This window comes from Temnothorax nylanderi, unplaced genomic scaffold (assembly GCF_030848795.1).
Source record: "Temnothorax nylanderi isolate EJ_2023f unplaced genomic scaffold, tnyl_v1.0 TNYL_tig0037_pilon, whole genome shotgun sequence".
NCBI lineage: Eukaryota > Metazoa > Arthropoda > Insecta > Hymenoptera > Formicidae > Temnothorax > Temnothorax nylanderi.
The window spans coordinates 112158-124281 of record NW_027249099.1 but is presented as its reverse complement, the minus strand read 5'-3'; positions in this window follow the sequence as shown (position 1 = coordinate 124281).

Here is a 12124-nt window from a genome sequence, read left to right as displayed (position 1 = left end):
GGGAGGGAAAAAACGAGCGAATCGATTCGCGCGCATCGGGTGCAACGCTCTCGCGTGCTCTCGATGCCGCGATTTATTTCTTCCCGTGTCATTTTTCCCTCGCCGGTTTCGTACGAGACGGAGAGTCGCCGGTAATCTCCTACGCGCTCGCGTGTACCTACTACCTACCTACCGCGGAATTCCTCCGCGATTTCCGTCGCTCGGCAATCCGGATCCGTATGGTGCACCAGGTGCAGCAGGTTGCTGTAGGGAACAACGACGAGATCGCATCGCGCTTATCATGCGCGACTTCTGGGCGAATTAATTCGCGGATTAGCGTAACCGCCCGAGCGAGTCCGCTCAATAATTATATCGCTTACACCTGGCGGCAACCATTACCAGTTTCCGGCATGTATTTCTGGAGTATATATATATTTTCAGCGCGTAATAATCTCTCGCACAATCTCGTTGCTCTTATTACTAAGCTGATTGTCCGCATCGCGTCGCCCAATCGGATATGAAATTTCGCCGATAATCAGCGAGAGTCCGGGCAGCTATTCAAGTTGGATGTCAGATTTCATGCGGATTTGAGTAATTGACGTGAAAGCTTATCGGTTAACCCACATCGACGCTATTGTCCTTGTGTAATCAAAAACTGACCGAAATCTTTATGCAAATCACAGGATACTCGCTTCTCTATATTTCGAGCGCAATTTTGATCCTGTAAGTACGTTTTCTTTCTAGCGACGTTTAATAATTTCCAATGTAGCGCGGATAAGCGTCAGGGAGGATAATCTCTAGGAGAAGTTATCGCTCCGGGCGTCGCCTCGCTAATCTCGGTGCTAATTGCGACACGATTGCGGGACTACGATGCCCGCTGTCAGGGGCAGTAGGACGGCTCGGTCGTCGGACAAAAGCCGCATTAAGCTCGGTAGGCTGTGCTGCATTCGTGTGATACAGGTCTACCTATAGGTATTATCAAGTGGAAACGGAAAATAGGGCACTTCCGGTAACGATTAATCGCCACTAATAGGCTTATAACGACACCGCGATTTGAGAACGCACCTGGGCACACAATTTAACGCCCACGACATTATTCTGACGTTGCTAAGAAATTTCACGACGGTGAATCAATATAGTCCCATTGCTCGGTGCGATCAGACGCACGAATCACGTTTCAAGACTTGCTCCCGCGCGTGGATTTCCTCAAGGCACTCGAGACGGGGCGGGGGAAGGAAAAGAGAGACGCAATTAAAATCCTAATTAAAGGAGTCCGTGAACGACGGCCGCCTGGCGAGGCGTAGCGAGACACGAGAGCAGCTTCACCGTTCGGCAGTTCGCCGTTCGGTAATACATGTATATGTATATGCTTATTGAGAGCGCGACGAAGAGGTATTATATTTGCATGGCGAGGTCATTATCGCGCAGCTTGAATCGCTCCTCCGCTTCGCGTCTCGCGCCGCAGACGCCTCGGAGTCACCGGGCGACGCGATACCTCCATTAGTCGCGACTCACCCTTCCTTCCTTTTCTCCTTTCGCCTTCTCCTCGCGCTTCCTCGACTCTGTGATTTAACTCGCTTTGCGATAAGACGCATTCGCAGGTGCGCTGTGCAACAAGCCGATTATATTCCTCGAACAATTTGTTTCGGTTCGCAATCGAATTCTCAAAATAAACGCGATGACATCGTGTATAAGATGTTCCCAGCAAGCGTATGTCAATAACGATATCAGGAAAAATGTATCGACATCACAGACCGTTTGGGAAAATGTATATCAATATTGGATACCGGGATGTTTCTAGACAGATATACCAATACCAATTTGAGAGTCCCAGATCGAATACACTTACAAGCAAAATATCAAAGTTAAGATGTTTTAGGAAAGACCCCGCGATTTAAATATACAATTGTTAACCAATTGGCGAGTTGCATTTAAATGTTTCTCGCTTTCCGTGTTATTTTTCGTTCGTCGAGTTTTCCTCGACTGTGATTAACTAACTCTACAAACTTTCGTAGCTGCTAATCTAATATTCTCAGCTGGAAAATAGAAAATTTCTATTCCGCTGATTAAAATGTATGTACGGCAGAGTACAAAGTTATCGGCTTGCGCAGCGCGTTTAAGTGTTAAATGCGGCTATTCATCTGAGTTTTAATCCCGTCGTGTTACACGAGTATTCGGCGTTAATAGACTCGCGCGGAATCAAACTCGGGCGTGTTTCGGGTGTTAAGCGCGAGAGACGTGAATCGACTACCGGATACGAGCGGTTCGAGCAATTTGTAGTAAATAAGATAGAAAATCGAAAATTCATGTTTTTCCACGCAGAATATAAAATATTCAGACAACGTTGACAAGGCCGGCAATAAAAATATCGCGCCGCGTTGAATTACAGCGTCGACCGGGCAAAAATGTGCGTCGAGGCATGAGAATAAAAAAAAAATAACGGGCTTACAGGGGAATAAAAAATTACTGAACGATTCATAACGTAACGAATGCCGTAAATTTCTCACGGGTATTTTAATGCTCGCGTTACATAAATAACACGACGAGGTAAATCATAAACGTAGCAGGTTTCCGCGGGAAACTTGGAAAATATTTTCCATCGATCACCGTGAGATTACAAAAAATTAATCGCGAAAGGATTGATTCGAGCAATGAATCGACAGAAATATCGCGGCGCAAGACAAGAACTGCCAGGAACAAAACGGGCGCAGGGACGAGGATTTATCGAAGAGGGCAGAGGCTGGGCGTTTACGAGGCGCCACGACGACGGCGCCTCATCGATCTGACCAGCCAAATACCGCAGCCACTTACGATATACGACTGTGTGCCACCGTCACAGAGGATCTACATATCCGCAGAGAGAACGAGAGAGAGATATACGCAGAAAGAGACCTGCCAGTCATTTACTGCGAAAAAGAAAAACATACCACACGCGAAACCCCTGCGACGCGTACGTTTTGATATCCACGCGCGGTTAAATCCTTTGAGCCCCGGGAGGTCGATCTGTCAATTGTTAAACGGCGAAGACAGGCGGGTCTCGCCACACTCGTATATCGCTTTTATATACCGATAATTTTATCAAAACGCTCGGGCAAACCCTTCAGCTGCTTTTCACTTCTGAAATCGAGATGTAAAACGCGATTACACACATCGCGTGACGAAAGTGTATTAACACGTATCTTCGAACTCGACGCCATTATTAAATTTATTAAATTTATTATTAAGTTTATTATCTCGTTAAATTTGTATTATTTATTACTCCGAGCGTTTTAGTAACATCCTGTATACTCGGACCGCACCCGTCCTTTTATTTCGAGGTAAAAGGATGTCGTTTTTTTAAACATGAAATATACACGCGGTATCGGTTAAACTGATATATCGATCGCACTTGTCCAGCGTGCCGAAATGCATCGAGAGTGTCATGCAGCCGCAATCGCGTGTGTTTCGTTAGGACGCTCGATGAAAAATGAAAAAATAGCCGGCACATTCGCGTGATTCGCATAACATTACGGAAAAAAAATCTGAACACGATAAGCATATTGTAATGAGACGTAGGAATTAAAACATAAAAAATCAGGATAAAATATATTTTCCAGGGAGATATCATGATCCTGAGCTACAATAAACTCTCCTGATATGAATAATAATTACGTTTATAATGAATAATAATTTGTTTAAACAAATAATAAATTTGTGTCCCATTTCCAGGCAACTTATATAAACGTAATTATTATTCATATCAGGAGAGTTTATTTTAGCTCAGGATTATGATATCTCCCTGGAAAATATATATCTGCAATATAAATGTCATCTTACCTATCTTCGAAGATCAATTATGGATAATTATCATAAATATAAATTAACTACGTGATCCAAAGTTATTTTTGTAACTGTGAAGTAACGTTCTGTCTGTACTTATTTATACGCGACTTTTCGACGTCGCGAAAGTGGTGCCCGCGAGTTCAGCATGAGAACCGCAGCTCAGCTCAGACGGTTTGAAGGATACCCGGCAATCCACCAACGCCCGTTTACGTTCTCCTGTTAGATTGCTTTACTTGATGGAAACTTGGGCACTCTCCATGATCCCCCGCGCGAAGAAACCGGCGCGCGCCTCCTCTTTGTCCCGCGCATCCTTATTGAGATTTAATTGCGAGACCCGGGCTACACACCCGATCGGTTTCGACGTGTGCTAAATGACACGGAGCATCTCGTGAGGGATCACTTATCCCGCTGGAATCTTGCCCCACCTCGCGTTCTCCAAAGCGCAGTGGTTGGCATACAATCTAAACGTTTCGAACAAATTTTCTCTTTTTTTTTCATCGGTCGCATTACGGCGATAACAATGTTATACGTCCGCCTTATCGCGGCGATCTTGACACGAGACCTATAATAACGCTTATCCAATCGCCAGATCGTGTGTACCGTACTCTCGATAATCGCAAATTCCACTCTATGTTGAAGCCAGGACTTCACAGCGAAGGATTTACACGATGATTTAATTGCACCGATCATTTTCACGCGTAATTCGAAATTAAAGCGTTTTAAGAACGGTTAAGTCCGGAGAAAACGCGTTTTTTATTCTCGTCGGGCGACACGCAACTGCGTCCTGTGTCTCGATTTTCTTAGATGTACTCTCAAGGTTTATAGAATGCGACGACTTCTGCGAGGTGTGCGTACGTTAGATAACGCAATTCGCGTCAATACGCCCAGATATGTCACTGTCGCGGGACGCCAACGTACTCGGGGAACCACTGCACCGGTAACAAGGCGGAATCAGGCGCACGCCAACTCGTTCTTATGACCGCCGGATCCCGAGCAAGCTGATATTGCTCAACAGGTTATTCCCTACGTGGCTTTCCAGACGCGTCGTCTCGTTGACGTCACTTATCTAGTCACCACGACGGTTCTCAAGCTATAATACTCCTCGTTAGACCGCCTCGTTAGACGTCCCCAGGACGGTTCGATCACAGAGTGAGCATATTATCTTCTCAAACGTAGTTCTTTCGGATCGCGTTTGTATCGTTCCCCGCTCTCACGCCACTCTCTTTCGTTGTCTTTCGATAAGTCCCGAAAATTTTCGGTTGATCCGCAAAAGCGAGGCGTATGAGAGGTACTGCGCCAACGAAGTGACCACGTTTATGCTCGCCTAATAATATCTCGGCGTTGTCGAACATTGCGCACATCCCTCGGATTCATCCGCGCGCGCATATCACGTTGAAACTCCTCACCTCAGGCGCGTCTGACCACATTCTTTCTGTATCTACTGCACTGCGACTGTCAAAGACTCTCTGGCAGCGCGACCGCCCGGAACGGAGTTTTCGTAACGAGAAATCAATTGTGCTATGAAGGAATATGCTATGAAATAATACTGTTCATCTTGCTCCTAATTCGGAAAATTATTAGATAATTAGCAAATGGATCAATTATCTACGTGAATCCTATGTATATTCTCAAATTCGCGATAAGCGTGACGAACGAATGAAACGAATTCTCCTTGTTTCTGGGAAGGCAGTCCAGCTTTCCTAGACAACAGCTCGATACCTAATCAACCGTGAATTAGCCGAGACCGAGTCTGCGACCGAATCGCGTAGAAGGAAACCGCGGGGGAGATTCCATGATAACGCCTCCGCGTTTCCCCCCCCCCCTCCCTCTATGGTTTCTTTCTACGCGATTCGTTCGCGAATCTCGTCTCGAAAGTTCGATTGGCATGACTCAACTCAAAATCGGGCCGACGAACGGGATTTCGGCGTACGGTACTTCACCGGGATTCGATGCGCCGCGCCGGCGCGCGTTCGTGGGAAGACGAGGCGCAACACCGCGAATTTGCGAATCACTTCCTCGCCGGAGATGCTCCCTTGCTACGCGGTTCGCCAATTCGAAGGCCTGACGGTATTTCCGAGCCCTTCCTTCGTATGCACGCGTCGTCCGCGCGCATACACGCGGACGTTGACGCGCCGCGCCGCGCCGCGCCGCGCCGATATGCTATCGCGAAGACGATGACGACGACGAGAACGGTTGCGCGACCACCGATTAAGGAGTAGAAATGATCTGCATATATGCACAATGTGCGACAATAAGGCGCTAAGAAGTGAGGAGCGCCTTATGGGCTCGCATCGACCGATTAAACAAAAACTTCCTTATGCAAGACACGACGTTATGTCTGGCGCTTTCACCTCGTTATTATGTGCATGCATACTTGGTATTAGAATAGAATAATTTCTATCGCTTAGTCGACCTTTGCGGCTTTATTTTTATGTAAATCTCATTTTTCGTTGTCATCTAAAAGTAATAATTCTACGTAACGATAACAGATGTGGAAACATTGGCTATAAAAATTCTATTTTTAGCGAAAGAGAGAAAGATTAATAATTATTGATGTGCGCTCGATAATAGACGTGTCCCGCCTTCGATTTCTAAGAGAATGAATCTGTGAGGCTGACTATACACGCGGCACGTGCGAGCAAACGCGGTATGCGCATTGCGCCTCGCGGTAAGAAGGCGTGCGGATAATGCGAATTTGCGAATCACTTCCTCGCCGGAGATGCTGCCTTGCTACGCGGTTCGCCAATTCGAAGGCCTGACGGTATTCCCGTGCCCTTCCTTCGCATGTCGTGTGCATACATGCGAATATCGTGCCGCGCTGATATCTTATCGCGAGGACAGCGACGTGGACGATCGCCGCCTTCGCGATAAAATATATCTTCGGCTAAGGGGTAGACGCGGTTTACGGTCTCGCATCGTACATGCGATATGCGAGAATAATGCGCGAGGAGCGTATAGGTACGCTTCAGTCGACCGCCGATCAGACATGGCCAAGAACTTCCTCCGCGCGAGACACGGCCCGCACGTCTGGCGCCTCCGTCTCATTATTATAACTATAGTCGGCGTAAGAATAGAACTGGTTTTTACTGCTTGGTTGACCTTTACCACCACGTAAATGTCGCCTTTCGTTATTAGCTAAAAAAAAGTAATAATTTCTATACAACAAATAACAGCTCTCCGAAATGTCAAGTATAAGAATTCTGTTTTTAGTGAGAGAGAAAGAGAGAGAGAGAGAACATATTTAATGCGCTCTGTTGTTATTCTCGCGATTGAGTTGCAGTGGCATCTGCGAAGATGTTGTTATCGATTGAAACGCTTCTCAACGTCGACCATACGCGAGTCGCCGAGCTCAAGCTGCGCGCTACTAATTAACGGGTGTGCGTCGCTAATGACGACGTGAGACGTGTGTGATGCAGCGCGTCAGTTGAGAGCGTGGTGTCACGCGACGCGCACGGTAAGTTTGCTCATCAGGAGAGCAGATTCGCGCGGAGGGCTTGGAGGCGGTGGTTCCCTTATCGTTCACTCTCCCTCTCTCCCTCTCTCTCTCTCTCTCTTTCTTTCTTCTCTTTCTCTTTCGCTTTCTCTTTCTCTTTCTCTTTCTCTCCCTCACGACGACGACGTTAGATAACCGCAATGGCGTAATAATGGCGTATTCCCTCTCGCGGACCCATTACTGTTTAGAAAAATAACAAGAAATCATTCATGTAACGGAAATGATACGAATGAGAAGAACGAAACTAATGGAAGTAAGACACAGTAATTTCGTAAGAAGGAAACTAAATCCAAATATTTCTACCATTTCTTTAGACATATGGATATTAATATTTCTAATCTTGTGTACCTCGCTATCCTTTATTTCTCTTTAAACGTAACACGTACGCACTGATATGTGTGCGCGTTTATTTGTTGCACGACAATCATGATCTCAATGATAATTAAGACGCGTATTCTACGCGATGCAATTTCCATTCCCGAGGAATATTCTACAAATATTCTACATAATAATTTAATTTTTTGTCATTGTTGTATTAACGTTTGTTAAATTATACTACTGAATGTGATAAACAGACATTAGATAGTATTTTGGGGATAGCGAAATAGCCGGCGAGGCGTTGCGCGAGGCGGCGCGAAAAATTCTCGCCGTGCAGCATATCGCGCTTCCGAGACGATCGCGAGATTCTCACGTTACGGTGACAAAGGTGTGTACTTTTTATTAATGCCGATCTCTGGTCCTGTTTTCGCAATACAACGACTTCTCAGTGAATCTGATCTCCTAGTGACGTCGACTGGGTAACTTCAGTCAAGTGTGACCATCTTGTATAACGTAGCCGCGCTTAGAATAACGACCCGCGGGGACCATCGAAAGCGCGAGCCATTCTTACGTCGTTTCGCGAATCTCGAAGCGACTCACGTAGAATGCAGCTGCAAAGTTACACGACATCGAGTGCGACATTCGCGACGATCGCAATTTGCCAAATGCACTTGCCGAGCAATCGTCGCTCGCGATTCTCGAGCATTTATTTTGCAAGACAGAACAGTATCTTCAGGTGCTGTATAAGTCGTTTCCCTCTCTAATTAACGCACAAGAATTAGCATATAAATATATAAAGTGTTTTATATATTTATATAACGTTGCTCGATGTAACAGCAAGAAACAGCAGGTCAATTATGATTTCGTTTTTTGCATGTAATCTAATATATTTAATAAATATTATATGTTGTATATACATATATATTCTATATTTTTATGTAAGCGAAATATTATATATCTGTATTTTAATTAAATTTAATTCGACGTTTTTTATAACCATAAAATAATTTTTTTATTTTATATTTTATTACATATGCACACACGCGCACACATTGCGTACGATATAATACCCAATAAAATATATCTATCGTAATAATTTCATAAACGATTAGAATTCTATAACTCGATTCGATGTTTTTTACATCACGTCTGTCTGGACATTTCGTTAAATCTACCAAAATTACAAGCTTTTCCCTGAAAAATTTTATATATCGAAGCAGGAGAACAGAAACTCACTAAAGTCGCGTGACACCGATCCAAATAATTTCGCGGTTGTGACCTCCCCGTTAAAAAAAAAAGGGGCGAGAATTCCATAATTAATTACAAATAAAATATTGTCTAAATTCATGTCTCCTCATCGCGAGGCATTGCGGCTTATAACAAACTCTAAAAAAAAATAGACAAAGGTATTAGGGCTAATATGCTAATTTATATATTCGCGTTTGATTAACCTTGCATATTAAATCAAAGTTATACATATCCGCGCGCTTAACATTCCGGATGCAGTATCCGCGAGAGTCGCGGAATAACCGATCCGTGAGAAAATATTATTACAAATAATATTTCAGACCAAACGTGGTCTTCGTTGTGATTTTCACGACGACTCGTTGCGATAATCCGCGTAAATTCGCGAGGGTGAACCGCGTCGGTTCCTGGAAGATCCCGGCCGGGGGCATCCTGGCCGATCCCAGCGCAAATTGACGGTTATTTCCTCAAGCCGCATCTAGACTCGTTCTACGGCTATAATAAGAGTAACGCGGTGTTAATAACGGACTCGGTAAAAAGCCGATTGACAATCAAGTGACAATACATTTCGTCGGCGATCAGGCCGGCATGCCGACGGCGGAGCTCCATCGGCCACGCGGCCGCCGAGGGATTCGCAGCAGTCGGCACAACTTCGGAGCTACGAGGTAACAGGATAGCATAAAACGCCCTTCTCCTCCCGCCCTGGCCGGCCCTGCCGACGAACGACTCCCACCTCCCACCTCCGAGCGAAGGTACATAACTCTCCTCCCCCGCCGTGTAATATAATTTATCGCGCGTCATGAGCGCAACGAGAACTCGGTAAGACCGGGGCAGATCCGACGGGCGCACGAAGCGGTTTCGCGAGAAAAGTAATTCATTGTGAGATAACAAATTAAGAGCAAGATAATATAATAAAGGCTGTAAAAGGAAATTTAGACGTGAGATGAGGGAGATGTTAGCAGAATCTTAATTTCAGGCTTAATTATACTCGTAGCTCGTTGAAGACTCTGTAAAGATGACGTGATCTCTTCCCTCGACGTTCCTGCCGAGAAAAATGATTCTCGATTTCACGAGAATGACGCTGTGGGTACTCCCTGTTGATTCTAGACCGTAATTTGAATTTCGCTATCTCAGTTTCATCGGGGTTCGGCTTAAGCCGATGAATAATACATCTTTGCGCTCGTGGGCTAGCTCGCGACAGTTCGCGATGCCGAAAGGGCGTAACGTAGGAGTGTCCAGAAAGATCGGCGGTACCGAAGAGTACCGGCCGAGCCGCAATGGATTTCGCGCGCATCTCGTTACTTGAGGAGGAAGCGGCCGCCGCGAAACCGCGTACCGGTCTGGGTGGAGTTTCCCGCGGCGTTGTACCGCCTTTGACAAATACTTGGAAACAGGGTAGCAGCAGCAGAACCTGGGGAAAGAGAGAGGGTGAATCGCCGTTAGGAAGCGGGGGATCGCGCAGTGACGGACTCGACGAGTCTCAATATAATTAGCATGTCAATGATAAATCTCATTTAAGTTTTGCTCAAATCTCGTCTGAGCTTGCCATTCGAGAAGCGTCTTAAAAGTTTCATACTTAAAACTATATTAAATCTGACTTGTACTAATTATGTTGTATTCAATATATTTAGCTTAAACTATTTTTATTTCTCAATATAACGTATGTCCTAATAAAACTTATAATAAGTCTTTAATACAGAAACAACCTCAGCAATCTCTTTTTGCAACTCACGTATTTTATGTACTTCGAGATATAAAAATTTAAAATATGCTGAAAAGATTATTCCCATCCCGATTTTCTTCATATAATCGTGTTTAATTCCATTAATATTAAACAAGCAACATTGCTATAGATACATGATGAAATTTTTTTGAAATTTACGTAAATAATTTTTATGTATCTTGAGGCAAGAAATCATGAAATCTGTTAAAAATCTGTTTTTTATATAACTGTGCTTGAGAATAAAGATTTATCTTTACTGCTAATCATCTGCTTTATATATATAAAATTTATAACACAATATGTTATATATTATATATCGTTATATAATCTTACGTATTAATACGTTTATATATCATCACTATTATAATTCTCAGTCGGGAACGAGAGTCACTGCTTTATATGAATTATAAAGAAGAGAATAATTTCTATATCTTGTGCGAACGATGAAACGTCTGAATTTAAAATGTAATTACATAAATAGCAAGAGAGAGCAGCAATATCCTCAAGCAGATTCAGTTTCTACATCTCGAAATACACAAAATACGAATTTTAAAAATAGATCATTCCTTCTATATATCGAAGATTTACGATAATTAATTAATAACTTACCAAAATATTTTGTACAATTGTAATTTCTAAGATTTATCAAATTTACTTTTAATTTTAATATCTCTTTAAAGCGCTTACACGGGTACGAGACACGTCGAGCCGCCACTGCGGAGGCAGTGGGAAGAGAAGGAGTGCGCCCATTTCCTTTCCACCGAGGTGCGCTCATCGAGCGCGAGTCGCCACGTGTCCGGTCTGATTCCGCTCGAGCATGTTCCCCTGCGAACGCAAGACTCGAGTGTGACCCGGCCTGGGGACATGGGCACGTCCTCGGCGAAGGTCAACGGACTCCTCCGTTGCTCCACCACGCCGTCCGCGGGGCGTGCGTGGGTGTGCACATGTGCGTGCGTACGTATATATACGTACGAGCGGTACGCGGCCGTGCATGCGCGCGTCCGCGTCGCGTCGCCCCCCTCCCCCCCCCCCTCCCCGGTTAGCCCCGGTATCGACACGACCCACGTCATATTGCGGGCGAACGCGGGCGTCGAGGGGATGCCGACCAACGCGCGAGTCATGCTCCCCTGCTACGTTGCGCGACAGCTCGACATCTTGCGGTCCGCGCGGATTCCTTGCCGCGCGACGACGAGGTGACCGCGGAATGTACGCGCGCACACTCCAACACTCGCTCCGGAATACGAGACGCGCCGCGGCGAAGATGCCGAAGATGCGTCTCGTCGGAAGCTGCTCGTTTTCCAAAGGAGCGATTTGCCATGTTTCACTTTCTTCCGCATTTCTCTTCGCACCCTTCCGCACGTAAAATACAATCAGTCGCGCCGATTCGAAGAAGAGAGAGAGAGATAGGAGGACAGAAATTTTTGCAGGACGATTAAAATTTAAAGCATGGAAGAGATAAATTTTTTATCGCGCGTACGCGATCAATCAGCATTGATTGATCGATGATTTTGAGATCCACTTTGTTTCGGTATAAAATGTATTAA